Here is a 13,512-nt window from a genome sequence, read left to right as displayed (position 1 = left end):
GTCCAGGCTGGAGTGCCATCTCGGCTCACTGCAAGCTCTGCCTCCTGGGTTCACGCCATTCTCATGCCTCAGCCTCCCGAGTAGCTAGGTCTACAGGTGCCCACCACCACACTCAGCTAATTTTTTGTATTTTTGGTAGAGACGGGTTTCACTGTGTTAGACAGGATGGTCTCGATTTCCTGAGCTCATGATCCACACCCGCCTAACTTTTAAAGAACCAACCTTTGGTTTTATTTTTTTCAATTGTTTATATAATTGATTTATTTTATTTTCTTTCTTCTACTTAGCTTGAGTTTCCTTTGATCTTTTTAGTTCCTTAAGATAAGCCTTAGGTCATTGATCTTAGACGTTATTTAAAATACATACATTTTCCTTTAAACATTACTTTGTGACTTTACAATTTTATTATGTTGTATTTTTATTATTCCGTTCTAATTTTCCTTTTATGTTGTATTTTATTATTCAGTTCTAATTTTCCTTTTTTTTTTTTTGAGGTGGAATTTCACTTTTGTCGCCCAGGCTGGAGTGCAATGGTGCAATCTCAGCTCACTGTAACCTCTGCCTCCCAGGTTCAAGTGATTCTCCTGCCTCAGTCTCCTGAGTAGCTGGGATTACAGGTTCCAGCCACCATGCCTAGCTAATTTTTGTATTTTTAGTAGAGATGGGGTTTCACCACAGTGGCCAGGCTGGTCTTGAACTCCTGACCTCAGGTGATCCACCCACCTCGGCCTCCCAAAGTGCTGGGATTACAGGTGTGAGCCACCACACCCAGCCTCATTATTTTCTGATTTCCCCCCTGAATTCTTCTTTGACCCATGGATTATCAAAAGTGGGTTGTCTGATTAGCAAACATTTGTTTTTTTTCCTCTTAATATCTTATTGTTGCTAATTTCTACTTTAATTCCATTGAGGTCAGAAAATATCCTCTTTATGATTTCAATCCTCTTAGTTTTATTGAGACTTGTTTTATGACCCAATATGTTGTCTGTCATGGTGAATGTACCACACACAGTTTAAAAGAATGCATATTTTAGGCCATGTGTGGTGGCTCATGCCTGTAATCCCAGCACTTTGGGAGGCTGAGGTGGGAGGATCATTTCGAGACCAGCCTGGGCAACGTATAGCGAGACCATGTCTCTAAAAAAATATATATATAATTTGAATTGTTGGGTTAATATGTTCTGTAATACCGATTAGATTAAGTGGTTGATAATACTGTTCAGATCTTCTATGTCTTTACTGATTTTTTTGTTTATTTCTATCAGGTGCTGAGAAAGGATGTTAAAATCTTCAATTATGATTGTGGAATTGTCCATTTCTTAAATGCTACCAGTCTTCATATTTTGAAACTCTAATAGCTTAGGTTATGTTATGTCTTCCTAATGTATTGACTATTTTGTCATTATGAAATTTCCCTCTGTCTATGGTAATTTGGGTTAGAAATCTACTTTATCTTATGTGAATATAGCCACTGCAGCCTTCTTAAGCTTAGTGTTTGTACAGTATACCTCTTTCTATTAATCTACTTTGTACTTCTGTGCCTATTTAGTTTATTTAAACATATACTTGAGTCTTGCATTTTTATATATTGTATCTGTACCTTTTAATAAGTGTTTATTAACATTAAATGTAATTATTAATAGGTTTCTAATATTTTACATGTTTCCTGTTTAGATAAGATTATTTTATAATTGTATTTTAATTTATTGACTCTTTAGCTATACTGTTTTAATAATGTTTTTGAGTTGGATGTTCTAGTGATTACAATATACATTCTTAATTTTTCAGTCTACCTAGAGTTGATGTGCCACGTCACATAAAATGTAGAAATCTTTTAAGTGTGTACATCCATTTATCATACCTGTCTTTTATGCTGTAGTTGTTGTGCATACTAAATCTACATATATTGTAAGTCCTGTCATAAGTTACAATTTCTGCTTTAAATAATGATACGTATTTTAAAGAAATTTAGAGGAAAAAATAAAATCTTTTCTATTCACATATTTACCATTTCTAATATTCTTCATTTCTTCTTGAAGATCTAATAGCCTTTCCCTTAAGCCTGAAGAACTTTCTGTAGCATTTTTTGTGTCTCCTGTCAACAAATTAGTTTTCTCCCTTTTTCTTTTTTTTGAGACGGAGTTTCGCTCTTGTTGCCCAGGCTGGAGTGCAGTGGCACAATCTCAGCTCACTGCATCTTCCACCTCCTGGGTTCAAGCAATTCTCCTGCCTCAGCCTCCTGAGTGACTGGGATTGGGCATGTGCCACCACACCCGGCTAATTTGGTAGCATGTGGTCAGGCTGGTCTCAACTCCTGACCTTGTGATCCACCCACCTCAGCTTCCGAACGTGCTGGGATTACCACTGCGCCTGGCCAGTTTTCTCTTTTTTTTTTTTTTTTTTGAGATGGAGTCTCGCTGTGTCGCCCAGGCTGAAGTGCAGTGGCCAGATCTCAGCTCACTGCAAGCTCCGCCTCCCGGGTTTACGCCATTCTCCTGCCTCAGCCTCCCGAGTAGCTGGGACTACAGGCGCCTGCCACCACGCCCAGCTAGTTTTTTTTAATTTTTTTAGTAGAGACGGGGTTTCACCGTGTTAGCCAGGATGGTCTCGATCTCCTGACCTCGTGATCCGCCCTTCTCGGCCTCCCAAAGTGCTGGGATTACAGGCCTGAGCCACTGCGCCTGGCCAGTTTTCTCTTTTTTAAAAAGAATTCCTTGGCTGAGTGCAGTGGCTCAGGCCTGTAATCCCAGCACTTTTGGAAGGCTGGGTGGGTGGATCATGTTAGGTCAGAGTTCAAGACCCGCCTGGCCAACATGATGAAACCCCATCTCTACTAAAAATACAAAAAAGTAGCCAGGTGTGGTGGCACGTGCCTGTAATCTCAGCTACTTGAGAGGCTTAGGCATGAGAATTGCTGGAACCCAGGAGGCGGAAGTTGCAATGAGCCAAGATTGTGCCACTGCACTCCAGCTTGGGTGACAGTGAGACCCTGTCTCAAAAAAATAAAAATCTCTTCACAGATCTTGTTCCACTGTCTTCTGATCTTCTTTGTTTCTGATGACAAGTCAGTGGATATTCGAATAGTTGTTCCCTTTTTTTTTTTTTTTTTGAGACGGAGTCTTGCTCTGTCACCCAGGCTGGAGTGCAGTGGCCGGATCTCAGCTCACTGCAAGCTCCGCCTCCCGGGTTTACGCCATTCTCCTGCCTCAGCCTCCCGAGTAGCTGGGACTACAGGCACCCACCACCTCGCCCGGCTAGTTTTTTGTATTTTTTAGTAGAGACGGGGTTTCACCGGGTTAGCCAGGATGGTCTCGATCTCCTGACCTTGTGATCCGCCCGTCTCGGCCTCCCAAAGTGCTGGGATTACAGGCTTGAGCCACCGCGCCCGGCAGTTGTTCCCTTTATAGAATGCGTCTTTCTCTTTGGCAGCTTTCAGGTGTGGTGGTCTATGTATTTATCCTGGAATTTGATGAACTTCTTGGCTCTAAATTTATGCTGTTTAATCAAATATAGGAAAGTGTCAGCCATTATTTCCTCAGGTCTTTTTCCTGACCCGTGTTGTTTCTCTCCTAGGACTTCAGTTATACTAAGCCTCAATCTCAATCTCGAGTCTCTCTCCTCCCCCGCCCCGCCCACCAAACACTTCTCTGTGTTCTTCAGATGATTTCTGTAATACAGCTAAGTTGATGGAGAGTCTTCAAACTAAAGTTGCCTTTTGGAGGAGTTGGCATCTTGCCGGAATGGGCCTGCCTTAGTGTCTGCACTGTGCTCATTGGCTATAGAGTCCCCAGAAAGTGTGGCCTAAGTGTGAACCCAGTGGCCCCCCCACAGCAGGAGATCTGAGAGGCATGTTTTTGTGGCTACCACAGTATGTTTTGTTGCTTAGGGAGGATTATTTTTCCAGTCTGGGTAGTTGGAAACAGTTTTCTTCAAATTATGTGGATGCCTGTTCAGATCTTAAAAAGCACACTCAAAGGGAGAAGTTTGGAAACATTTAGATTTAGTGAAGGTTAACATTTTTTTTTTTTTTTTTAGATGGAGTCTGTTGCCCAGGCTGGCGTGCAGTAGCACAGTCTCAGGTTCATGCCATTCTCCTGCCTCAGCGTACCAAGTAGCTGGGACTACAGGCGCGTGCCACCATACCCGGCTAATTTTTTTGTATTTTTAGTAGAGATGGGGTTTCACCGTGTTAGCCGGGATGGTGTCGATCTCCTGACCTCGGGATCCACCCACCTCGGCCTCCTAAAGTGCTGAGATTACAGGTGTGAGCCACTGTGCCCGGCCTAGTGAAGGTTTACTTTATAAGATTAGAGGTTCGTCTTTGGGAGACTCAGGCAGCCATGCCCAAATAATTTTTCTTTTGTGGCAGCATGAAGCTGGCTGGGCCAGTGCCCCTTTCCTAATTGGCCTGGTTATCCTCTTCAGGTTGCCAGAGCTCTAGCTGGGCCCTGCTTTATTTAGCATGGGAGTGTGAGCAGCTGTTGCCCTGCTCCCCGCAGGCAAATGGACCTTGACTGGCAAAATGAAAACATGAGTTTTGTAATTGCCCCCTCTCTTGTAGCATTAAAGGCTAGAAGTAAGGAGGCTGCTGATGAGCAGAAACTGACCATCTTGCCACTCTCATAGGTGGCTGTAGTTCTTCCAGCCCTCACTGATCTGTGCATAGGGATGTTAATGGGCTTTTGCTGTGGGTCCATTTCACTCACCCACACATTTTGATTTGGAGATAACTACCTTCCTCCTTCCTCTTCTAGTGCTTATACCGCAAGCTTCCTCATATTCCTTTTGTGAGTTCAAATAGGAGTTTGCAAGAGGGAATTAAATATGCTCAGATTACCTTCTTGAGCCAGCACCTGTTGGTGATTTTCAAGGTGAAAAGTGCCCCCACCCCCGAGAAAGTCTAAGAACACCAGGTGTTAATTCTAGGCTGGTTCTCATCAAAATCATAAAAGCATTGCCTTAAACTTTATGGCCTTATTTGTGTACCAGAACTAGAATACAGGAAAGGATTATAGACTCCAGGTGGCCCTGTGCCACCCACACTGTTGCTGCAAGCCACCTGCCTATTGGCCTGTTTCTGGGAGGAATCTCTAGATTCAGTCAGTGCTAGTCTCATCTCTGGTGTGTTTGGTATTACTTTTTCTTTGCATTCGCCTTCATGAGATTTCCTTTGAGAAAAACTAAATTAATGATGCTCTATAAAGTAAGCCTACACTCAAACCATTCACAGGTCACTGATTCAGGGTGGCCCCCACATAATAATGATGAGCTGAAGGAAAGAATGTGCATGGTCATACTTTGGTTTTCCCTGGAATACAGGCCATGTGGTGTGGTGAGCCTTAGGGCAAGGGTTTTAGAGTTACTGATCTGGGTCTAAATCCCGATTCTCTTGCTTTCTAATAGTGTTTCATCAGACAAGCTCCATAGCCTTTCTGAGCATCAGTCCCCTACTCCTGCTATTAAATGGGGTCATAGCTACTTTCAGGGATGTTAGGATTAAATAAAGTAGTATGTAAGGTTCCTGGCATAGTGCTTAGCAAATTTGTAGTTGCGCAGTAAATGGAAGCTGTTGGAATACTCTACAGCACCATTGTCCAATAGAAATGTAATATGAGCCAGATAATGTAATTTTACATTTTTTTTTCAGTCATTAAAAAGTACAAAGAATCAGCCAGGTGTGGTGGTGCATGCCTGCAGTTCTAGCTACATGGGAGGCTGAGGTGGGAGGATTGCTTGAGCCCAGGAGTTGAAGGCTGCAGTGAATTTTTTCTTTTTTTTTTTTTTTTTTGAGACGAAGTCTCACTGTGCTGCCCAGGCTGGAATGCAGTGGCGTGATCTTGGCTCATTGCTACCTCCGCCTCTTGAGTTCAAGTGATTCTCCTGCCTCAGCCTCCCGAGTAACTGGGATTACAGGCATGCGCCAGAAAGCCCAGCTAATTTTTGTATTTTTTGTAGAGATGGAGTTTCACCATGTTGGCCAGGCTGATATTGAACTCCTGACCTCAAGTGATCTGCACGCCTCAGCCTCCCAAAGTGCTGGGATTATAGGCATGAGCCACCATGCCTGGCCAATGATGCAGTGAACTTTGAAGGCATCACTGCAACTCCAGCCTGGGCGACAGAGTGAGACCTCATCTTAAAAAAAAAAAAAAAAAAAAAAAATTACAAAGAAGCAGCTGAAATTAATTTTAGCAATATATTTTATTTAACCCCAGAATATTCAAAAATATTTCAAAGTAATAGAAAATTATTAATGAGATAGTTTACATTTTTGTGCTAAGTCTGAAATCTGGTGTGTATTTTACACTTAACAGCACTTGTCAATTCACAGTGGCTACATTCCAGGTGCTTAATAGCCCCATGTGACTTTCAGCTCCTGTATTAGGCAGTGCCCCTCTAGAACACATCTAAGGCAAGGCAGTGAGCACAGCAGAACTGTCCACCTTAATCCAAACACATGTGTACAGAGCTGAATCAAAACCAAATCAGGCTGGGAAGACCTGGGGCTTTTAGCATGCTCTGCCCTTCCCTGAGCCACCCTTGTGATCAAGTGGAACATATGTAAAATAAAAGCTTTATGAGCAGTCGGGTGTCTTTCCTGTAGGGATTCCTTACATGCCGGTTTGCAGAGGTGCAGAAACAAGTGCAAAAACTGTGGTCTGTGAGTCCTAACCTTGGCCTTGCTGGTGCGGGGCTGGGTGACCTCATCTGGCAAACTGCGGTATCTGTTTACTTTTGTGAATTGAGCTGTGAGGCATAGCTGAAATTTGCATGGGGGTGACAAACAGACTTTAAAGCATCTTGCGAAAAAGTAAGGAATTAGGAGTTGTAATCAAATGCTCAATGAAAACAGAGTGTGATGTTGGGTATTGCACCACACCCTAGTGCTGGATCCCTCAGTTTACCGAGTAGATCATTTGGTCCAATTACAGAGTAGCATAGGAATGGCGATTACCCTGGCATGTCCCATCTCTCCTTGTTGAAGTTCTGTTTTTTTTTTTTTCCTTTGTTTTGAGATGAGGTTTTGCTATGTAGCTCATGCCAGAGTGCAGTGGCACAATCACGGCTCACTGCAGCCCCCACTGCTCGGGCTGGGACCACAGGCATGTGCCACCCTGCCCAGCTAATCTTTTAAAAATTATTTGCAGAGACAAGGTCTCACTGTGTTGCCAGGCTGGTACTTCATCTTTCAAGACAGCTCACAGGCTTCCTCTTCCAACTGTGAGCCTCAGTGAGGAAACAGTGGGCTTGTGGAGTTTATTCTGCAGCCCTCCAGCCTCCAAACATTAATTGTGCATGTCTGATCAGTAAAACATTTGGGGGTGCATCCCACATGATATCACTCATCTGTCAGAGCCCTCCATCGGCCTCGGAGTACAAGCCCACACACTTACAGTGACTGGCCATCCCCTCTTAGGCTGCACGCCTCTCCCCTCTCTGACCTCATCTACTCCTCCTCACTCCACGCAGTCCTTGCTGTTTCCGGAACCAACCAAACACACTATGCTCCCCGGCGTGGCACTGACTGTCCCTCCTCCAGGAACAGTCTTTCCCAGACGTCCCCAGGGAAGACTCTCTCACCTCTCACTCCATTTAAAATGGCAACCTGGGAGCCCCATCACTTTCTTTCCTCGCTGGTCGGTTGGTTGGTTGGTTGTTTTTTTGAGACGGAGTCTCGCTCTGTCGCCCAGGCTGGAGTGCAGCGGTGCAGTCTCAGCTTCCTGCAATTTCCGCCTCCCGAGTTCAAGCAATTCTCCTGCCTCAGCCTCCCAAGTAACTCAGACTACAGACTTCCACTACCACGCCCAGCTATTCATTCATTCATTCATTCATTCATTGTATTTTTAGTAGAGACGGGGTTTTGCTGTGTTGGGCAGGCTGGTCTAACACTCCTGACCTCGGTGATCCGCCCATCTTGGCCTCCCACCACGCCTGGCTGACAGTTTTATTTTTTTTGAGACGGAGTCTTGCTCTGTCGCTCAGGCTAGAGTGCAGTGGTGCGATCTTGGCTCACTGCAAGCTCCGCCTCCTGGCTTCAAGCAATTCTCCTGCCTCAGCCTCCTGAGTAGCTGGGATTACAGGTGCGTGCCACCACTCCTGGCTAATTTTTGTATTTTTGGCAGAGACAGGGTTTCACCATTTTGGTCAGGTTGGTCTTGAACTCCTGACCTCGTGAACCACCCGCCGTGGCCTCCTAAAGTGCTGGGATTACAAGCGTGAGCCACCGCACCGGGTCCTGACAGTTTTTTTTTTTTTTTTTTTTTTTTTTAATATTACCCTTTATCATACTTTTTTTTTTTTTAATTAAATGTCCCTCTCCCCTCAGAAAATAAGCTCTGCCAGGGCAGAGAGTTGACCTGTTTTATTAGCGCCGGATACCTAAAATGTGCTCCATGAATATCTGTTGAATGAATCCAGTGTACTAATATGGTATTTATAAAACAACAAATGGAATTCCAAATAAATTCACCGTCTCTCAACAGACCACGTGACATGTTCGCCAGGGTGTATGTACCTGCTTTAAAACATTTGCTTGTAGAAACGGGTGTCTTTGAAGGTGGTTGAGGAAAATGAGTGGGACTATTTTACCAAAATCTGAGAGCAACTGAAGTGAGCACATGATTGGCAATTCTATAGAAAGGGGTTCTGTTGAGTCACTCACCACCAGCCAACCATTAAAAAGGTTACCTGTTTCTGAGGAAGACTCTCCCTGCAACCACTAGAGGGCGCTGTGCACTAGCAAATGCCAGCCAGAGCCGTCAGGGAGCGACTGCTGGGGAAGATGGGGAGGTGGTGGCGTGGCAGTGTTGCCTGGCAGTGGGGTAGCGGGTAGCTGAATGGCCAAATCTTGTGAGACCCACCTTTCCCCATCCCTATACTCCCCCACACACCATAAGTGGCAGACTGATGATTAGGTGCAGCTGGCCTGGGTTGGACTAGGCCCTGTTCTTTCTGATTCTTGAATTCTCAGATTTAGCTTCAGTTTTCACTGTACAGGTGGTGAATAAATCATTTACTGTCTTGCTGAATATCCCATAACGTTATTACTTATGTCCTCAACAAACAACGTTATCTTAATCATTTGTTGTTTTCCACTAGAGGAATTTGAGTATCTGTGTATGCAACCATGTCTTTATTTTTGTGTTATCAAAAATAAATCTGGGGCCGGGTGCAGTGGCTCACACCTGTAATCCCAGCACTTTGGGAGGCCAGGGTGGGTGGATCACCTGAGGTCAGGAGTTCGAGACCAGCCTGGCCAACACGGTGAAACTCCGTCTCTACTAAAAATACAAAAATTAGCCAGGCATGCTGGTGGGTGCTTGTAATCCCAGCTACTTGGGAGGCTGAGGCATGAGAATTGCTTGAACCCAGGAGGCAGAGGTTGCAGTGAACCAAGATCGCACCACTGCACTCCAGCCTGGGTAACAGGGCCAAACTCCACCTCAAAAATAAAAATAAAAATAAATAAATAAATCTGAGGGCATATATAGCTGTGCTGTGTGTAGCTCTGACATATTTATTTGCGACTGGCTCCTGCATTTCTCCTTGGTGGGAAATGTACGTGTTGACATTAGGATTCAACTCGGTTATTACGCCCGACCTGAGCTGCTGTTAGACCAGGCAGGCAAAAGAGACCTCTGCCCAGAGTCTGCATCTAGAAAACACAGAAACACAAGGCTAGGGGAAGAGGAGGACAAAATCCCAGCCCTCACCCTGGAAATTCAGAGAAAAAGTGGCTGCTTTTATTCTAGGTTCATCTCCCCAGATCATCCTTAGTGTTCAGGCAGATGGGGTCCAGGAGGCGTCCTTCCTCCCCAGCTCCATTCACATAGGTGTAGTTAGCGGGGCTCCTAGAACTGCCTGGAAGTCCGGAGTGGGCACAGCAAGGTACGGGGAGGAGACTCGTCCACCCAGCTTCCGAGGAGTTGACAGATCCTTCAGGCCAGCCCCTGTGCTATGGCAGCACGATTTCGGGGACTGTGTTTCTGTGGTTGCGCAGGTGGATGAGGCTGTAAGGTGGGCCTCCGCGGCTCCAGGCTCCTGTTTTGTCTTCGTGCGAAGAGACTCAGGGCACATACTGACCGACATGACCAAAGTGAGCATCAAACCTTAGACTCCCAAAGTATATTTATTTGAATAAAATATAACTGTTAGGCACTTTGGGAGGCTGAGGCAGGAGGATCTTTTGAGTCTGAAAGTTCGAGACCAGTCTGGGCAACGTAGTGAGACCTCATCTCTATTAAAAATATGGATAGATAAATAGATAATCACAGTTATATTTTTCTATACTGGAGTTCTGTGTAAGATTGTATTGACAAAAGCACTCACTGATGAAAGTTTGCAGGCATTAATTTTTATATCACTATATAGAAATAGTAATTTTGGAAAAATGGATAGCTCTTAACTGAGTCAAGTGGGAAAAAAGATGAAAAATGATTCTGAGATATAAGAATGAAATATTGTACCTGTTGTCAGAAGAGGAAGGACATAAAATTTTTGTAGAGATTATAAAATCATTAATGCAAAAACAAAGATTATGCCTAGGAAAAAATGACAAGAAGGAAAATACAGGTTAATGTTTCCCAAAATTTTCCTTGGCGGTATGAAAGTGGATTGTTTTCCCCTCTTTCCAGTCTTCTATGTTATTTTAAGCTTTCTATGATCACATTTTTTTTTTTTTTTTTTGAGACGGAGTCTCGCTCTGTCACCCAGGCTGGAGTGCAGTGGTGTGATCTCAGTCTCAGCTCACTGCAACCTCTGCTTCCTGGGTTCAAGCAATTCTCCTGCCTCAGCCTCCCAAGTAGCAGGAATTACAAGCATGCACCACCACGCCCAGCTAATTTTTGTATTTTTAGTAGAAATGGGGTTTCACCATGTTGGCCAGGCTGGTCTTGAACTCCTGACCTCAGGTGATCCACCTGCCTCGGCCTCCCGAAGTGCTGGGATTACAGGTGTGAGCCACCACACCTGGCCCGGATACACTTTTAGAATAGTAAAAAAAAAGTTAGGGCTTTTTTGTTGGAATATGTATATCATGATGATTTAGTTCAATTTTATTCAACAAGTGCCTGCGGAGCACCTGCTCTGTGCTCTGCTCTATACCAGCCCGGGATGGCTCCCTCACCGAGAGAATCTCCTAGCAAGAGCAGGTGGCTATGATGTGACTGCAGTTGTTGTATACACACAGCGTGCAGTAATGAAGTGCAGTCATCAGGGGAGTGGATGGAGGTGTGGCATTCCATCTGGTGGAGTGAAGCGAGGTCACTGGGGAGGTGAATTGAGCCCTGGGTTTTAAAAGCTATCTCCCAACCCAGGCAAAACATGGAGGCCAAATGACAAGGTTCTTAAGAAGAAATAGCCATATAGTTTCCATGCCACACAGCGATGTATAAATAAATCCTCTCCTACTTAGAGCCAGTGTCCAGGGCTGGCTGAGGTGGGGAAGTTTCGCGGCCAGGTTCCCCCCATAATCTCCCTCGGACTCTCCCAAGCCTCCTCCAACACACAGTCTGAATAAAACACTGCTCAAATGCCGTATCTCATTTGCTTCACACTGCAACCCTTCAACGTAGATACTGTTATCATCCCCATTTTACAAGTGAGGAAACCGAGGCTGACAAATATTAAGTAAGCAGCCCAAGGGCACGCAGCTCAGAGAGGGCAGAGCCGGGGCGAGGCCGAGGCCCTCCAGCTCTGAGTCCACGAGCTTCCGGTCCGCCTGCGGTCTCCTCGCCGCCGACCCTGCCCCGGTCCAAGCTGGTGTCAGTGGGGCCCCCTCCGAAGGGTGGTCCTAGAGTCCCTTCTGCCAGGCAACGACCTGCGCACCGCGATGCCTCAGCGGTTCAGGGTCCAGCTGCTCCAGAGAAGAACCGTCCAGGCAACACCTGCGGCACCGCATGCTCTCAGCCGGTCAGGTCCAGCCTGCTCCAGAGAAGGAACCGGTCCAGGCAACACCTGCGGCACCGCATGCTCTCAGCCGGTCAGGTCCAGCCTGCTCCAGAGAAGGAACCGGAAAGAGCCCTGCCCTCAGGACCTCTGTTTCCCCCTCTTCCTCTGTTGGCCCCAGGGGGGTTCTGGATGGGACCCCTTTCCTGAGCTTCCTCCCACCCCTTGGGAACCGAGAGCGTCTCCCTACTGTGGACTGGTGGCTTTGTGTTCAGCCTACCTGCAATCAGAGTCCACCTTGTGCCCAGCCCAGGGCACAGCAGCATGGGCTGACCACTGGGGCCTAGCTACAGAGAGCAGAGGCTCACAGCCCATTCAGCCTCTCCAAGCCTCAGCTCCCTTATTTGCAATTTATAGGACACAGGTCCTGCCTCATATGATGGTTTCTGGAACTCTGCAGATGATTTCCCTAAAGCACCCATCACGGTGCCTGGGGCCTTCCTGTGCTCAGGGACTGGAATGTCACCCTCTACCATTAGACAACCCCCCCGGGAGTCAGGAGGGAATGCAGCTCACTGAGCCAGGCTCCACTGGAAAGAGAGCTGCAGGGTCATGGGGTCTGAGGCCAGGCACCCCGCACCCTGACGCATGCTGGACTTGGGGACTTGCAGTGGCCTTGCCTGTCAGTTTTAATTTTGTTCGAGACAGAGTCTTGCTCTGTCATCCAGGCTGGAATGCAGAGGTGCCGTCATAGTTCCCTGCAACCTCAGACTCCTAGACTCAAGTGATCCTCCCGCCTCAGCCTCCTGAGTAGCTGGGACTACAGATGTGCACCACCATACCTGGCTAATATTTATTTAGCTATTTACTTTTTGTAGAGACGGAGTCTTGATATGTTTCCTCGGACGGTCTTGAACTCCTGGCCACAAGTGCTTCACCCACCTTGGCCTCCCAAAGCGCTGGGATTATAGGCATGAGCCACTGCACCCTGCCTTGTTGTCCTGTGCGTTTTAAAATCTTGTTGTTGAAAAAAATGATGTATCTTTTGTTTCCTTTGAGACAGGTCTCACTCTGTTGCCCAGACTGGAGCACAGTGGCAGGATCTCAGCTCACTGCAAACTCTGCCTCCCAGGTTCAAGTGATTCTCCTGCCTCAGCCTCCCGAGTAGCTGATACTACAGGAGCACTACTACCACGCCCAGCTAATTTTTGTATTTTTAGTAGAGAAGGGGTTTCACCATCTTGGCCGGGCTGGTCTTGAACTCCTGACCTCATGATCCACTCACCTGGACCTCCCAAAGTGCTGGTATTACAGGCGTGAGCCACTGCGCCTGGCCTAATTTCTGTATTTTTAGTAGAGACGGGGTTTCACTATGTTGGCCAGGCTGGTCTCGAACTCCTGATCTTGTGATCCGCCCGCCTTGGCCTCCCAAAGTGCTGGGATTACAGGCGTGAGCCACCTTACCTGGCCAGGATTTCATTTCTTTTTAAGGCTGAATAATATTCCATTGTATGAATAGACTACATTTTGTTTATCCATTTGATTTGTTTGTTTTGAGATGGATTCTCACTGTTGCCCAGGCTGGAGTGCAGTGGCCTGATCCCAGCTCACTGCAACCTCCGTCTC

The sequence above is a fragment of the Rhinopithecus bieti genome, unplaced genomic scaffold, assembly GCF_001698545.2.
Source record: "Rhinopithecus bieti isolate Rb0 unplaced genomic scaffold, ASM169854v2 scaffold_15336, whole genome shotgun sequence".
NCBI lineage: Eukaryota > Metazoa > Chordata > Mammalia > Primates > Cercopithecidae > Rhinopithecus > Rhinopithecus bieti.
The sequence above is the reverse complement of the archived record's forward strand: the minus strand, read 5'-3'. Positions refer to the sequence as shown.